This window comes from Pogoniulus pusillus, chromosome 26 (genome assembly GCF_015220805.1).
Source record: "Pogoniulus pusillus isolate bPogPus1 chromosome 26, bPogPus1.pri, whole genome shotgun sequence".
Lineage (NCBI taxonomy): Eukaryota > Metazoa > Chordata > Aves > Piciformes > Lybiidae > Pogoniulus > Pogoniulus pusillus.
Window position 1 is genome coordinate 3,714,591 of NC_087289.1, and position 13,031 is coordinate 3,727,621.

The following is a 13,031-nucleotide window of genomic DNA, read 5'->3' on the forward strand; positions in this document are numbered from 1 at the left end:
GCAGTTCCCAAAGAGTACGTGAGCTCTGCAGTGTGCTCCTGCCTGCAGGAACTTGGCTCTGCTGCTGCTGCAGCATGGGGAGAAGAGAAGGGAGGTTGTAGCCAGGTGGGGTTGATCTCTTCTCCCAGACAACCAGCAATAGAACAAGGGGACACAGTCTCAAGTTGTGCTGGGGAAGGTCTAGGCTGGATGTTAGGAGGAAATTCTTGCCAGAGAGAGTGGTTGGCATTGGAATGAGCTGCCCAGGGAGGTGGTGGAGTCACCATCCCTGGAGGTGTAGAAGAAAAGCCTGGATAAGGCACTTAGTGCCATGGTCTAGATGACTGCATAGGGCTGGGTGCTAGGTTGGCCTGGGTGATCTTGGAGGTCTCTTCCAACCTGCTTGATTCTATGATTCTCTCTTGTACACAGAGATCAAAATGTTTTCCGAGACTGCTTCCTTGTGTTACTTTTGGAACTGGGGTTACTAGAAGTTTTCCAGGGAGAAAACTGCCAATCTCAGAGTACTGTGGGCCATCTGCTTAATTTCTTCTCTTTGGGGTGTGTGTGTGTGTGTTTGTTTTGGTGGGTTTTTCTAAGGCATGAGACACTTTGGAGCCCTTCTGTAATCAGAGAGTTGCGCTGATTGATTTTGGCGTGTCGCAAAACACCTTGTAGCCTGGACCAAATGTGGGAAGCCTAATGAGGTGTCTGTAACCAGAGTGTGAAAACCTGAAGCTGCAGAAAAGGTTTGGAATTTGATAGCTCTTGAGGTAATGGAAATTAGTCCTTTAGGCATGAGCGTGCCAGTTTGGGGGGAAAGCGCGGTTAAAGGCAGCGAAGCAGTACATGAACCAGAAACGAGGGATGCTACTTTGAGAGTTGCAGACTGACCAGTAAGTGAGGTCGTTGGAGAAGCTTTTGTGATGTTCCTTTGTATTAGATTATTTTTGACTTCTGAGAAAACACAGCTTGCAAACAGGTAACTTAAATCCATAGTATGCTTTCATCTGAAGCATGATTCTGCATCTTGCACTGAGGGCCTGAGCAGTGCTTGTGGGGATTGGGATGTGAGCCTCTGCATAGGGTCTGGACCATGAGAGTAAGTGCTGCTTATAGATCATGAGTGAGTCACCTTGCTGGTCACATGGAGATGGAAATGAGGATGGTTAGGAAAAGAAACTCTTTTGGAGGCTGTCAAGGGGTGCTGGATTTTCCTCTGCCTTGTGAGGAGCAAGCAAGCTTAGCTTTCCAGCTCGGTGCAGTCCCTTCAGACCACTATTGCTCCCTTGGGCATGCTTTGTTCTCCATCTCTGTAACTCAGAACTGTTGGTAAGCATGTTTTTGTCTTCACTTGATCTCTTGACATCTCTCTTGGAATGACAGCCTGTTGGGCAGCACAGCTGGCAAGGGCAGAACTAGCAGGTCTCATGGCTGGAGATGTGGCTTTGCTTTCACCTGGCTGATACTGGATGTGTGAAATGCCCATGGTGAGGCATGTCCCACACATCCCTGGATAGCTGGGAGTTTGCATGCCATCATGTGATAGCTAAGGCAGGGCCTCCATGCTCCCCATGCCCATCACCTCCTTGGGAAATGAACTCAAAGTGGTACCAGATGGATACCACAGCGAGCAGACGAGGCAACCTGTGTAGTACAGGACATGCCCTGCATGCTGTTGCCCACATTGCTTGAACCAGGGTTAGCCAGTAAGGTGATATCTAATTCAGAGCTTGCAATTTGGTGTTTATAATGATTTCAGGCTGCAAAGCTTTTCCTGTTCCCTAGGATGGGATTCCTGCCCTGGCAGCCATGCTTTCTGCATAATGTTGATGATGTGAGCTGAACAGGGAAGAAGCTACTTGGGGCTGTCCTAGGGCTTCTAGACTTCCCTCAGATCTGCAAAACTGCATTTAAGCTTGAGTGCAAAATTTTTATGGTGTCATTCTCTTGAAATAGCAAAGAGAGATTTACCACCCCTTGGAAATACAAAGGAAAACCCACATAGCTTGGAGTATCTTGCTAGCACCCAAGCATTTCATGTTACCCCTGTCTAAACAAATAGGAAAGACTATTTAAAACCATCTTTCTTAGCTTAGGGCTTTAGCTTTCCTTTGGGGCAGGGCTGTGCATTTATCTTCCTTTGACAAACTCCATATGTTTGTTTTCCTCTGGCCTGTTTGGCATGTTGGAGCAAAATGATGTGATTGACCTTTAGGGATGCAGATGAAGCCTGCTTTCCGATCCTTGATAATTTAGAATAGCTGCAGGAACATCTCAGAAGCACTGTAGATATTACAGATGAAAGCAGAAGAGGAATGGCTTGAAGAGGTTCAACACTTGGGAAACACTTTAATGTTCGGCAGAGAGAGAAGTGGAGCATGTCTGTGTGATTTACTGGGTGTCCTTGGCAACCTCTGTCCTTACCAAAGCAGAGGAGAAGCAGCCAATACTTTAATAAGATATCCTGGGGTTTTGTTACAGAATTTTGCTTGTAGCTTCCCTGAACTCTTAGATAAGATGGCCCAAAGGGGAGGCAAAGCAGACACAGAGCAGCAGTGCTGCTAGGGGATCGGTGCCAGCCTGACTGCTGCCTGCTGCTGCTTCTCAGTCGACCATGGTGGCTCAGATGCTGTCAGCATAGAACCAATTAGCATAGAATCGGTCAGGGATGGCAGGGACCACAAGGATCATCTAGTTCCAACCTCCCTGCCATGGGCAGGGACACATCTTACATCAATTTAGCATCTCGCCCCCAAATTCAGCATCTCACCTCAATTTACATCTTATCTCCATTTGAATATCCCACCCCAAAATTTAGCATCCCACCCCAAAATTTAGCATCTTATCTCCATTTTGTATCTTACCCCAATTTAGCATCCCACCCCAAAATTTAGCATCTTATCTCCATTTTGTATCTTACCCCAATTTAGCATCCCACCCCAAAATTTAGCATCTTATCTCCATTTTGTATCTTACCCCAATTTAGCATCCCACCCCAAAATTTAGCATCTTATCTCCATTTTGTATCTTACCCCAATTTAGCATCCCACCCCAAAATTTAGCATCTTATCTCCATTTTGTATCTTACCCCAATTTAGCATCCCACCCCAAAATTTAACATCTTATCTCCATTTTGTATCTTACCCCAATTTAGCATCCCACCCCAAAATTTAGCATCTTATCTCCATTTTGTATCCTACCCCAAAATTCAGCATCTTATCTCCATTTTATATCTTACCCCAATTTAGCATCTTACCCTAAAATTTAGCATCCCACCCCAAAATTTAGCATCATATCTCCATTTTATATCTCACCCCAAAATTTAGCATCCTACTTCAATTTACATCTTATCTCCATTTTATATCTCACCCCAATTTAGCATCCCACCCCAAAATTTAGCATCTTAGCTCCATTTTAGATCTTACCCCAATTTAGCATCTTATCCAAAATTTAGCATCCTACCCCAGTTTAGCATCTTACCTCCAGTTTATATCTTGCCCCAAAATTTAGCATCCCACCCCAAAATTTAGCATCCCATCTCCATTTTATATCTTGCCCCAATTTAGCATCTTACTCCAAAATTTAGCATCCCATCTCCATTTTATATCTTACCCCAATTTAGCATCTTACCCCAAAATTTAGCATCTTAATTCAATTTACATCTTATCTCCATTTTATACCTCACCCCAAAATTTAGCATCTCACCCCAAAATTTATCATCTTAGCTCCATTTTATATCTCAGCTGCTGAGTGCTGTCTGTGTGAGAGTCACCCAGCACTTTTCTCAGGGATTTTTGGCACGTGTTTTCAGCACCACGTGTAAAGTCCCAGATCCCTGCTGGGGCAAGGAGGTGTGCTAGTTTGAGGCTAACTGGAATAGTTTAGTGAGAGCAATTACATGATAGGCTGTGAAAAGGAAACTGTGGTGATGTCTACTTCACTCATAGGCTTGCTGAGATGTATAAAAACAAGAACACAAAGCATAGGTAAGTCAATCAGTGCCTGTGCTTTTTCTCCCTGTGTAACTCAACTAATTCTGCTTCTAACCCCCCTTGCCAGCCCTCACAGCTCACCTTGCATGTAAGGCAAAGTCTGGGATAAGGTAGAGGGGTGGAAAGGAGGTGGAAGGGTGGTTGGTAGCCCTTCCTGGAGACTATGGTTTCTGGGAGGGGTGTCCTGCTTCTGTATTACCTTTAACTTGTCTATTTCTGTCTATAGCTGTAAATATTGTGAGTATCTGCTTGTATATTGTGCTGAACTGTAAATACAAAGCTTCATTCCTTAACTTCCAGGCAACTGAGTCTAGTTTGGGTGATTTCATAAGAGTGGGGTGGTGGGTAACACCCCAGCTGTCACAGGAGGAAAGCTGGGTGCAGTTCCCTGCCAGTGTGGTAGAGTCTTCCCCTTTCCCCCAGTCTGCTAGATCTCTCAAGAGGAGTTTCTGAGAAGGGGACAGTAACCTCTGAATTCATCTCCAAAGGACTCGGGAAAACCAGCCTCTCTCAAGGAATCATAATGTGTTAGAGGCTGGAAGGGACCTCCAGAGGTCAAGTCCAACCCCTCTTCCAAAAGCAAGATCACCTGTAGTTGGAATAGGAACATATCCATGTGGGTCTTGAAACTCTCCAGAGAAGGAAACTCTCCTATGCAATCTATTGTAAAAAGCACCAGAGCCTGTGGGCCAGGTGACTGAATCTTCCAAGCCCACACTGAGAAGGACCCCTCCATGTAACTGGCTTTTGATGTCTGGGTTTGTACAACACTCAATATTCAGTGAGGCTGTTCTATGTCCTGAGCTCTGCTTCAGCCATCAGGCAAACCACTGTTCTTTGCAGCATCCCTGCCTGCTTGCCCTGTCTCTGAGGAAGTCGAGGCTCTCATGGAGCACAGCCAGGGCAATTCACTGGAAGGCAGGGGGTAATTAGTGACAGAGCTGTTTACGTATCAAGCTCCCTCTTTCTGACCCAGTCATTTGGTGCTTTGAACACAGTTGCTGGTTGCCAGCCTTTTCCCAAGGAACAGCAAGCTTGGCTGTGAGACAACTGCTTAAAAATGTGTTGCCTAATTGCTGTTGCTTAATTAAAGGAGAGAGCGTGCCAGCTCTGCATTCTGGCTGTGCTGCAAAGGGGGGCAAGCAAAGCTCTGAGGAAGCGTGGACCAAAGTGATTTGGTGCAGGTCTTTATGGTCTGCCAAATGCTGCAGCACTTTTTCACTGGGTTGCAAAAGCTGTTACCAATTTTTCATTCTTCTATTCCTTCTTCCTCATGCAGAGCTAACTCTTAGAGCCAGCAGCTAAGTGTGGTATAGATTGGAAGGGAAAGTGTTAGGTTCGTTTCTGTCTATTGCCATGGTTGGTTTAAGCATGTGGAGAGTGGGCATGGTGTGGTAGCCACCAAGTTGTGCGGAGCAGAGCAGCCCCATGCAGGTTACCTGTGTAGGGGCTGGAAATGCTGTGGTTGTCTTTATGTCTTTACATGCTGCTGTGCCCTCAGCTGAGAGACACTTTGTGCTAGTTTGAGGCTAACTAGGATATTTTGGTGAGAAGAATTAGATTCTAGGCTGTGGAAAGGAAACAGTGGTGATGTCTATTTCACTCATAGGCTTGCTGAGATGTATAAAATTAAGAACATAAACATAAATGTGTTGCTCTCTGGCTGCCTGCCTGCCTTTCTCTCCCTAACCTGCTGTCTGTGTAACTAATCCTTCTGCTTTCTAACTCCCCATGCCAATTCTCCAATCTCACCTTGCATGTAAGGCAAAGTCTGGGGATAAGGTAGAGGTGTGGAAAGGAGGTGTAAAGGTGGTTGGGAGCCCCTCCTGGGGACTCTGGTTTCTGAGAGGGTTGTTGTGTTTCTGTATTACCTTTAAGTAGTTTATTTCTGTCCATAGCTGTATATATTGTAAATATCTACTTGGATATTGTGCTAAGCTGTAAATATAAAGCTTCATCTTAATTTTCAGCTTGGCTGAGTCTAGTCTGGGTGATTTCATAGGAGTAGGGGGGCAGGCAACGCACAAACCATCACACACTTCAGGCAGAGCTTACCTCCTTTTAGCACAGCATCCTGGAAATGTACTTTCCCCCCGCCCAGCTGCATTGCCCTGATGTCTGGGCTGAGCACTCCCACTGCTTCCAGGCCTCTGGTTAGTGTGTATGTGCAGTCAGGTGTCTGCACCCATGGATGGATGTGCTAGGTGCTTCACCATTCTGGCTCTAATTTTGTGGTGGTGGCTTTGGTTCTGTTGTTGTTTGCTACCCTGCACTAGGGGACTTTGAGGTCTAGAGGCAGGGAAGGCTTGTGTAGCCTCAATCTCTGCTGGCAGAGGGATCTTTCCCTGGGAAGCTGGAGCCTCAGCAATGCTGGGCTGGTTACGCTCTCCAGAGGGAAGTGCAAACAGGAAGGTGTTGATGTTCAAACTCAGTAGCCAGCTCCTAGCCAGCTGGTTTGTAGCATTAACTGTCTGCTGCAGTGGAAAGGCTGTGTTCAAGCAGAGTATCCATATGTGGATCTTGGAGGACAGTGGATTGAGTGAAGGCATGAATGAGTGAGTGTATTCTTCTGCTGCCTGGAGATTAACTTATGTAGCTTATGAGTTCAGAGAGCAGTTTACATCCATCTGCAGAAGTGCACTAAGCCTCTGCAGTGGTCAAATGGCTTCCAAACTTGGAAGGAAGGACTGGAACAAGAGATCAAAGATAGATGGATGAGGCTTTGGGTTTCTGCTGTCTGCTAAATGCATTGCAGGTAGCAGGGCTGGCTGTGCCACAGCATTAAATCCCCAGTGCCTCTTGTGCAGGAGAAGTCTTAATTGCCTGCATTACATCACAACCAAAGGACACAGGCAGCACCACACTGCAATAGAGCTTAGTTCTTTTTCCAGATCAACTGTTAATCCACTTATTTTTCAGTAGGCTTGGACATAAATGAATGTCATTAAATGTGTGTTTCCCAATTGGATGGAGGCTAAGTAGAGGAAAGCACCTGGCCTGGAAAGAGGCACAAAGGCTTTGCAACAAGCTGCTGTGAGGCATTCTGATGCTCTTTTTGGAGTTAGTGGGTATCCAGTAAGGAAGATGCCAAGGAAAATGTGGGTTTATACCCAAATGAATTGCCTTGATGTGAATCTTCTTACTCTTTGCCAAGTGTGTGGGACTCAGCAGGGGAAGTGATGAGCAGATGAACACCTTTGGGATCTCAGTTATTGCTTTTGCATGTGTCTGGGGGTGTGTACCTGTCATGCTGTTGCTGTGGATTTGTTGCAGTTGTATTATCTGATGAGGTGCTGAGCAAACAGCTCTTAAGGTGAAGGGGTATTGGTGTCATTCAGTGCTCCACAGGATTTTACCCCCATGCATAAACCAGTGAGATACCTCAGTGTGTATATGTGTGCAGTAACACTGCAGGACACTCTTGCTTGTGAACTCCTAAAGGACACTGCAAGGTTGCAAAGGCACAATGAGATGAAAGAGTCCAAGTCTAAGCTTCTTCTCAGTTCTTTCCTCATCCCCTTCCCCCCCTCCCTGTTCCAGATGAACAACATTTGAGGTTTCAAATTAGAGAGTTACAGTAGAGTTGTGTTCCTTTATGCATGCAGGAATGGGTCTGCACCTGCAACTGTGAACAGAGAAGGGAGGTAGATCTCACCCTGTTCTTTTCCAAGATTCCAGCAGTTAGCAGATTTGCAGGACAAAGGAAATTCTGCTATAATCATTTAAAAATCCTCCTCTGTGATCAGCTGGGAGTGGCTTTCTGGCTAACCTCTCACACTACTCTTTAGCTTGAAACCTGGAAGGTGGGTGTGTTGTCAGTTGTTTTAAAGATACCCTTTGAAACATGAGGGTATTTTCTGTATGCTACTGGGTGGGTTCAGTCTAAGCTGAACATCTCTTTCTTTGCCTGCTGTCTTCTACTTAGCAAGTATGTTAGACATACATAAAAGGAGGTTGTAGTGAGGCTGGAGCTGGTCTCTTCTCCCGAATTACTAATGACAGGGCAAGAGGAAATGGCTTCAAGGTGCATCAGAGGAGGTTTAGGTTGGATGTTGGGAGGAAGTTCTTTACTGAGGCACTGGAACAGGCTGCTCAGGGAGGTGATGGATTTGCCATCCCTGAAGGTGTTAAAAAAATGAGTGGATGTGGTGCTTGAGGCTGTGGTCTAGTGATGAAGGATGCCGGGATGAAGGTTGGACTGGATGGTCCTGGTGGTCCTTTCCAACCAAAGCGATTCATAGTGATTTAATGTTGTGCTGAGGGATTTGGTTTAGTCAAGGACTTGTCAGTGTGAAACTGATGATTGAACTCGATGACCTTGAAGGTCTTTTCCAATCTGAGAAGTTCTGTGGTTTTCTGATGAAAACCCTCTGGAAACTTTAAAGGAAAGAAGGCATCAAATCTTATTCCCAGCACCAGGTTCCTTCCTCCAGCATTCCCCAGCATGCTCCCAACTCAGGTTTGCTCCTGATCAGTTTGATGCTGGGGGAAGCTCAGAGTGCTGCTAGGGGCAGGTAAGTGGCCAGTCTGGGCATAAAGAGCATGGTATGAGCTGCTAGGAGGGAAGGTAGCCTGAAGATCAAGGGATAGATGAACTGTTGATACCCTTAGAGTTGCTGACTGCTGGTGGGAGATGTTGAAGCTCTTGGCGACTTTCTCTTTCCGTGTAGCCAGCGCAGTGCAGGCTGAAGCAGCGGTTTAAGGGTTGTCAGAGGATGGGTTTGTTTCAGTTGGCAGCTGCCAGCTCCTAGGGGCTCTAGCATCTCCTGTCAGCGGCTCTGGGAGAAGGAGCAGGAGGAACATTCTTGAGTGTTTGGTGGCGTGGGGCTTAGCTGGCTTGCTTCTTCCCTCCCCGTCTCAGCTCAGTGGAGACAGAAGCTGTGCTCGAAGCAGTTCGCTCAGCCCCGTGGTGACAGCAGCAGCATCACAGCTGTGTGGGAGAGGGAGCCCAGCTGTTGTGAGGCAGTGAAAGATGAGAAAGCTCCTGTTGCGGCCTCCCCAGGCTTCTTGGCACCAGCCTTGGAACCGCTGCCTCAAAGCAGCAAGGGGGAGGCGAGAGGGCAGGGGCCGGGGACGCAGGGAAGCCTGCGAGCTGGGGCGGGCTGACCTCGGAGCCGCAGCGTTCCCTCCATGGGAGCAGCAGGACACAGAGGGGAGTCAATATTTCCAGCCTTGGCTCTTAACGCTTTGTTACTGCTGCTTTCATCAGACTGGCTTGGCAGGAGGAGCTGTAGGGGGGCTGCAGACAATGGCTGCTCACATTTTCCAGCTGTCAGACACCTCATGACATTTAACTCCCTAGCCCCCTAGTTAATTTCTGGCTTTACTTATTTTTCTCTCTGGTGCAACCATCCGAAGCACTGCGAGCAGCAAGCCCAACCTGGATCCCAGCCCTGACTGCTGCCCTTCACCACTCAGGGTTGCCCTCTGGAAGCAAAGGGGCTGCTTGCTCCTAGGAAACAAAGAGCTGAGCAGTGCAGTGGAGGTCCTTAGTCTTTGCCTCCCCTTGAGGAGCCACAAATGTACATTAACTAGATGGATGTGAGAGAGAGAAGTGTCTCCTCCTTGAGAGCAAGGTAATAATTTGACTTGTGTATGGAAAAAGAATCCATTCTCTGCACAGACTACTAAAAGCAGCAGAAGTCATCTGGTCTTAGCATCCCAGAGGGTTCAGGGGTTTGCCAACTCCATCATCCTGCTTATCCAAAGCTACCTGCATCCCTACCTTTTAACCCCTTCCTTCAAAGGCTAGCAGCTATGCATTGTTCATGCCCTGAGCAGTCTCCCACCATCCCATGCCCTGCTTCAGCTGCTGGGCTATAGGATGAGTTGAGTTCTGAGAAGGCTGAGGCTTGAGCCTCTCAGCCTAGGTGTTTCCAGAGACTTTCATGGGCTCTGCTGGTGTAAGTTTTGGGTTGAAAGGCAGCTGAGTTCTGGAATGTGCTAAACCCTGCCTCATCCCATTTTATTCAGTTATCCAGTTACAGCCAATTAGCAGACAACTGACATCCAGTCCAACCCATCACACAGCCCTATCCAGTCAACTAGACCCATCCAGGCTTTTCTTCAACGCCTCCAGGGACAGCAACTCCACCACCTCCCTGGGCAGCCCATTCCAATGCCAATCACTCTCTCTGCTAACAACTTCCTCCTAACATCCAGCCTAGACCTCCCCCAGAACAACTTGACACTGTGTCCTCTTGTTCTGTGCTTGCCTGGGAGAAGAGACCAACCCCACCTGGCTACAGCCTCCCTTCAGGTAGTTGTAGCCAGCAATGAGGTCACTCCTGAGCCTCCTCTTCTGCAGGCTGCACACCCCCAGCTCCCTCAGCCTCTCCTCACAGGGCTGTGCTCCAGGCCCCTTACCAACTTCATTGCCCTTCTCTGGACACTTTCCAGCACCTCAACATCTCTCTAGAATTGAGGAGCCCAGAACTGGACACAGCACTCAAGGTGTGACCTGAGCAGTGCTGAGCACAGGGACAGAATAACCTCCCTTGTCCTGCTGCCCACACTGTTCCTGATGCAGGCCAGGATGCCATTGGCTCTCCTGCCCACCTGGGCACACTGCTGGCTCATGTTCAGCTACTGTCTACCAGTACCCCCAGGTCTCTCTCTGCCTGGCTGCTCTCAGCCACTCTGTCCCCAGCCTGTAGCACTGCTTGGGGTTGTTGTGGCCAAAGTGTAGAACCCTGCACTTGGCCTTGTTCAATCTCATCCTGTTGGTCTCTTCCCACCCATCCAGCCTGTCCAGGTCCCTCTGCAGGGCTCTCCTACCCTCCAACAGATCAACACCTGCTTGGTGTCATCTGCAAACCTCCTGATGCTGGACTCAGCCCCCTGCTCCAGCTCATCAATAAAGATATCAATCATGCTGTCACAAGATACAGAAGTAACAACTTTCTATGGCAGGGCTGCTGTTGCAGCATGCCTGCTGCTGTGCATGAGCATCCTTGTGTGTTGAGATAATGAAAGCTCTCTGCTTTCAGGAAGGTGCAGCCTGGAAACATCCTGAATATTTACAGTGTCTTTATCCACCACTGCAGGTCACCTGCTAAGCATGAGCTCTTGTGTGTTTCCTGCTGCCCTCCTATCTTGTGCTCTGGCTTTTACCCAGGATGTACAGAGGGAAGGATAAAGGCGGGGGGGAAGAGGGCAGCTGATTTAGGAACACTCTAGAGAGTTCCAGTAAATAGCTTTGATTCATTCTTTGGTATTCCTGCTTTTATTTATTTTTGCTGCCATAGCAGCAGGGAGTCACCAAAGGTCAGTGCTTGAGTTTGCTCATCAGTGTAGAGGCATGTTACCAGACCCTCCCTGCCCCAGAGAGCTCAGGCTCCCTCTGGGCTGTGGGGCAGGTGGGAGCTGATGGACTCGCTATGGGAGAGCCAAGGCATCAAAAATCTAAGTGGCTGTTCTGTGTTGTGGCAAGGAGATACCATCTGCAGATGTTAAGAGCTGAGAGGCCACAGGTCAGACTCCTCCAGCCACAGTTCATTGTTGGGGTCGAACGCCAGCCAAAAGCTCCCCTTTGCACTGGGTAAAGTGCACTTGAATGGCTCTCAGGAGTAGAAAGTGAGGATGTCCTTCCTCTAGCACATCAGAGTGGGCGAGAGGACCATCTGGCTCCTGTTCTCCAGGGGCTTGCTGTAGCTTGAAGGAGACACTTGCCAGTTTACCAGCAATGAACAGGCAGGAGTGTGGGAGAGTTCCCATGGGGTGGTGAGTGGGAGTTGATAGCTTGTGGGTCACAGACCTCCCGATGTGCAGGAGAAAAGGGCTCTTGAAGGCAGTTGTTCTTGCAGATACCACATTATTCCAGTCCACTTCACCTGTGGTTTCTGCTTTTTGCACTGTATTTGGCACCATCCTTGGAGGTCTTCAAGAAAAGCCTGGATGAGGCACTTAGTGCCATGGTCTAGTTGATTGGTTAGGGCTGGGTGATAGGTTGGACTGGATGATCTTGGAGTTCTCTTCCAACCTGCTTGATTCTATGATTCTATGATCATTTTCTGCTCGAGTGGCAATGTAAGCAGTACACTATTTTGATATTATTAGTAGTAGAAAGGTCTAATCAGACCTTTTATTTGAAAATAATCTGCCTTGCTTTCCTGGGAGCTCTTCCAGCCTACTTGGCTCGTCAGTGGGATCTCACAAGGGCAATGGCATAGCATCCTCCTCACTCTGTGATGCCTGACCCCTTACCAGGCATGGAGAGCTGTGGCAAAAAGTGAGCCTGCTGTTGCCATCCTCCTGGCTCTGAAACGACACCTGCCCAAGTTAGTAGCTTGAGTGTCAAATCTCAGCTGTCTGCTGAAACTTGGCAAAGAAGGATTTTGAGCAAAGTGTGTGTGTGGGATGGGATATAATGGATTTTCCTGTGTAGGAAGCATCCTGGACTAGGGACATAAGCACAGGAAGAGAGGTCAGGTTTGACTTGGTGTTGACTCCCCTGGGATGTATATCTTGCAACAACTCTGAACTCCAATAGCAAGAGTCTGCTTACTCCATCAACTCCAAGCTGGTCCAGACCCATTCCCATGGCTAAGCCTCCTTTCTCCTCGTCTTGCAGACTCAATCCAAGTGACTCATCTCTGTTTTTTTCCCAGTAATCCCAATGACAGCTTTTTATCTTAAAAGTTGGCTGGGAGAATGTACAGGAAAGGTTCTGTGCTAGAAGCTGGCTGCTGATGCTTAGAAGTGAAATTAGCTTTTGTGGTTTGTTTTGCATGCTAAGTTAAAAATGACACTGACAATGGCTGGAGTTGTGACATCCAGGTTTATGTTGGGAGCTTGGTCTGCAGACTGCCTTCCTCACTGTTGCTAGGCTGATGTGACTAACTCCTGCCAGAACAGCTCCTAGGCTTTATCAGCCTTTGTCCTGGCATTGTGCATGCAGCAGCTATGCTGCTCTGGGCTGATACCATGCTTGGTGCTGAGTGCAGCCATGAGCATCACTCTCAGCTTTGTCACTGAACCTGTGGAGATGGCTGGATGAGTCCTAGTGTGGCAGTCTCCTGGGTCAGTGTGATGCTTGTAAGTCCATGTCACTAGCAC

At 47.8% G+C, this 13,031-nt stretch overlaps 1 protein-coding gene across 1 annotated transcript in view; it reads left to right on the forward strand.

Annotated features, from left to right (window-relative positions):
- Nucleotides 1-13,031, forward strand: part of P3H2 (prolyl 3-hydroxylase 2) — a 73,325-nt gene that overhangs the window by 25,200 nt on the left and 35,094 nt on the right. The gene's annotated exons all lie outside the window — the stretch shown is intronic.